This window comes from Apteryx rowi, unplaced genomic scaffold, assembly GCF_003343035.1.
Source record: "Apteryx rowi isolate R43461 unplaced genomic scaffold, aptRow1 scaffold_744, whole genome shotgun sequence".
NCBI classification, from domain to species: Eukaryota; Metazoa; Chordata; class Aves; order Apterygiformes; family Apterygidae; genus Apteryx; species Apteryx rowi.
This window is the reverse complement of record NW_020451032.1, coordinates 43795-48660: the sequence shown is the minus strand read 5'-3', so window position 1 is coordinate 48660 and position 4866 is coordinate 43795.

The window sequence follows — 4866 nt, the reverse complement described above, 5'->3', positions numbered from 1 at the left end:
ACTAATAGTAGTATGTGCCTACCATCTGAATTTAGTAACAGGGAGAAGATGTTATTGAAGCAGCTACTACAAATTTTCTGTCTCCCTGAGAGATTTTATTGATTTTTGAAGGCACATAACTATGTAATGCCATCCAAAACCCATGTTAGGTTGTCTGCTGAAGCTATGCGTTTTTTCATATGTTGTTTATTTTTGTTTTCATAGTAGACACTGTAATGCAGTGACTTTAATAAACAGCTATAAGAACTACTAACTTGCTGTTACAATCTATAATACCATATATGTAGTTAAAATTCCTGAGGAATTACTCTTGTAGCGACTAGTCCATGTCCTGTAACACTTAACAATTGTTCTTTTTTTTGGGGGGGGGGTATTTTTTGTTTAGTTTTCTTGGAAATGATGCTGAAAAATAGGAAATATCTGTATTATGGACTAACTGACTATAAAACATATCCATGAAAATAAAAGAAATTGTTCCTTATTGGACTACAAGTGATAGAGATGGAACTGATAAAATAAAATGTCAGTATATTTTAGCTGGCAAATGTGTGTAAGAGTCAAAACATTGGGAAATGAATCTCAAAAGGTTTAAATATATGACTGTTGTAGACTTAATAAGTGTCTATTAGCCTGCCCATTTGTCCAGTGTATGAAGCAAAATGCTAAGCTGTAAAAATGCTGATTCAATTACAATTTCTATTATTCCAAGTTTTGATATCTCTGTCTTGATTTTTTTAATTAGCTTTAAGAGATGTACTGAGTCTTACACTCTTACAGTGTGATACACATTATACTTACTGGCCCTGAGAAACATGGTGAATAAAAGAGCTTTTAAAATGCATTTTGGGAAGAACAAAAAGCAACAAAAGGAGAGGAGAAGGCAAGCATGAACAGACAGCCTTAAACAAAAGAAGAAAAGGGTCATACAGCAGCAACTAACAGCAGCAGAATAAGTTGTAATTTATCTTAATGACTTGCAGCCATCCTGCTTGGCAGTAAGGTCTGAGTCCTTGAAATGATAGTACAGTTTTAGGCCATGCAGTGCAAGATTAAAAATTCCATCCTTGCATTACACAAGGGGGTGAAGTGTTATAAAGAAACTTTTCCAGAACAAAGCTGACCAAAATGTTCTGAAATGGTAACAGCCACCAAAGGGAATTCGTGCTGCACTGCCGACCAACAGAGGTTTCCAATTGCCTTCAGACGGGCAAGGCCTGTTTCTCCAGGATTTGAAAACTGATCAGGAAAAAAAAAAGCCTAGTCGAGGTTGTTATTGGAAGGCCTCACGGGACCAGGCATTGGGCAGGGCTGGCATGCTGCAAGGACAGAGCAGGAAGTCTAGTGAGTTCAGTGGATTCACAAGTGGGACACTGGCTTGCTGGCATGTTTTGGCCATGAAGAAGATGAGGAACCCTGCCATATCCACTAGCAGTAAAACAATTGGGATGGGCTACAGTGGCTGGCAGCATGAGGGAGAGCCATACATTCATACTGATAAAGAACTGGGACAGTGTTGGAAAAAGTAAGAATAGATATAAGTATCCTGTCATTGATCCCAGCACATCTGGGAAGGCCCAGAAGACCCCAAAAGGTGCTATGACCTGTTATGCCTCTCACTGACAGAGTGGGAAGGGAATCTTCAAAAACATCTGGCATTGCTGAATCATCTTTTTGGCTAGCAACTTCACAGAATCACAGAATCACAGAATCGCTGAGGTTGGAAGGGACCTCTGGAGATCATCTAGTCCAAACCCCCTGCTCAAGCAGGGTCACCTAGAGCACGTTGCACAGGATTGCATCCAGGCACGTTTTGAATATCTCCAGAGAAGGAGACTCCACCACCTCTCTGGGCAACCTGTGCCAGTGCTCTGTCACCCTCACAGTGAAAAAGTTTTTCCTCATGTTAAGATGGAAGTGTCTGTGTTTCAGTTTGTGCCCATTGCCTCGCGTCCTGTCGCTCGGCACCACTGAAAAGAGTCTGGTCCCATCCTCTCGACACCCTCCCTTCAGATACTTGTACACGTTGATAAGATCTCCTCTCAGCCTTCTCTTCTCCAAGCTAAACAGGCCCAGCTCTCTCAGCCTTTCCTCATAAGAGAGATGCTCCAGTCCCCTAATCATCTTTGTAGCCCTTCGCTGGACTTGCTCCAGTAGTGCCACATCCCTCTTGTACTGGGGAGCCCAGAACTGGACGCAGTACTCCAGATGTGGCCTCACCAGGGCTGAGTAGAGGGGGAGAATCACCTCCCTCGACCTGCTGGCAACACTCTTCCTGATGCACCCCAGGATACCATTGGCCTTCTTGGCCACAAGGGCACATTGCTGCCTCATGGTCAACTTGGTGTCCACCAGCACTCCCAGGTCCTTCTCTGCAGAGCTGCTTACCAGCAGGTCAACCCCCAACCTGCACTGCTGCATGGGGTTATTCCTCCCCAGGTGCAGGACCCTGCACTTCCCTTTGTTGAACTTCATGAGGTTCCTCTCTGCCCACCTCTCCAGCCTGTCCAGGTCTCTCTGAACGGCAGCACAGCCCTCTGGTGTATTGGCCACTCCTCCCAGTTTTGTATCATCAGCAAACTTGCTGAGGGTGCACTCTGTCCCTTCATCCAGGTCATTGATGAAGAAGTTGAACAAGTTGAAGAAGTTGAACTTCCTAACTGATCACTGGTGGAGCACTAGGGGATGAAGATTGACATCTTCTGATGGAGCATAAGCACTCACATCCCAGTATGCAGTGGCATTTCCATATTCATCACCCTCTTCACCAGATAAGAGATGGGCTCAGTAAGTTTCCATTAAAGTCTACCAATCACATCAACTTTACAGGAAGTGCACCTTTTGCTTAGTCCTGAGATGTCCTCCAGAGAGGACAACCTCCATTGGTTTAACCAACCTCCACTGGTTGGTTAAACTTTGTTTTATATAACTCCTGTGCACCTGTGATGCTTCCATTTCTCATGTCATCTAAGCACATCCTTTATTGTACTTCCATATCTCCCAAACAAAAACACTATTAAATACATTTAACCTGTCAACATTTCTATTTTGGAGATAGAAGTCATAGTAGAGTAGAGAAAGACCCATTTAGTCTCTTAACATTTTTGGGCTTATACCTGAATGGCAAAAACTTTTCATACTGAGGTAAGTGTTTGCCTAAAGGAAACAGGCGGCCATTAGATTGCTTACAGTTCTCAAACATACTGCTCATTGCTTGAAAATACGATTTTTTAAAAACTAGCACAACTGCAGGTGATTCCATTTTTCATGTCTATATCTAAACTTTTTTTCTGAATTTTATTATAATTTTTTCCTTATGGCATGTTGCTAAACAAGAATTTATTTTAGTAGTCCTAAATATTTTGTTTTTCAATCTGTGAAGTGAATGCTTGTACTTTTCAAACAGTGTATTTCAGTCCTTAACTAGCTAATTATTCCTGATATAATATTACTTTATCATTTGATTATGGGTGCAGGGCTGTGGTTTTATGGAACCTACAGTTTGCTAGCAGAAAAGATAAAGACAATTTGTACCAGATCTATGGTTTGTTTTTATCTGTTGAGTCCTTTTACAATCTTAAATGTATGCCAAGGATGAATTTAGCCCTGTATCTTTTACACTGACTTTTACAAGTATTTCCAGACTTCAGGCATGGTCTAATAAGATGATGATGTTCATTGCTAAGGATGTTTCTCCTCAGCTCATTCAACTGGGACTCAAGTGAGTTATATAAACATGTCCCATGGCAGCTCCCCAAGGTGTACACAAATGTTAATCTGGAGTGGTATCTTTCAACATTTTTTTGTCTTGAGCCTTTTTTCATGGAAGCAGTTTAATCAATTTGGAAAGAAATTGCCTCTAAAACAAGGGAAGCTGTGGGTGCTTTCAAGTGTCTATTTTGGGCTCACATATGAAAGAGGAAAATAAACAAAGCATTACGTTTATGTTTAACACTCGTTTAAAAATGGCTTATAATGGCATATGCTAAGATGATGAATAATTAAGAAAACTGGTCATGTAATTATTAGAAGAAACCTCACATTGTCTTGAGGAATGTAAATCAAGAAATTCAATTCAGCCACAGTCAGACTACTCCAGAGATTTACTCTATTGCTCTGACAAGACCTCTGTTCAGCTGCAGCACTGCTACTACTGTTTGGATTCAGGGCAGAACGCACTCACTATGAACAAGCCCCTAGGGCCAGTCCTGTCCTACATACTATTTATGAATGCAGTCGAACATTTTTGCTAGCCGGTGTATTTCCAAGAACAATATAGTTTTTCTTTTTTAAAAAGGTGACTTGAAATAATGCAGTATGAAAGTCAGAAAAAATCCCCCATAAGGTCTTTGAAGAGAATGTGAGTTAAACAATATCTTTCAAACAGCGGTTAAAATTTTATAATAGTAAAATGTCTCAGGCTGCTTCTCTTTTTTGTTTGAACTCCATATTCCATATTGCATGTAAATTATCAGGAAAATGCAAGGCTTTGGATATGTTTTTAGCAAACATGAAGTAATTTTCTTGTTTAAACTTGGGAATAGTGAGACAGGAGAAACAAATAGGCACTGATTGATGGAACACATTTTACAAATATATCTGAGGTTATAACTTTAGCTAAAAACATAGTTCTTGATAATAACATCCAGCCTTCTCTGAAGTTTGCTTGTCCAAAACATATAATGGTGAGATTTGGCTGGACAGAACCTAAAATAAATAAGCATATGAGTTTGGATGTTCACTGTCATTTAAGGTTTCTTCCAAGAGTACTCTTTTATGGTTAAGAGTACGGTTAACTGAGGCCCTAACCACTATCACAAAAAGACTTCACATTGTGCATTAGGTTTCTCACAGAAAATTTGGGGAAAA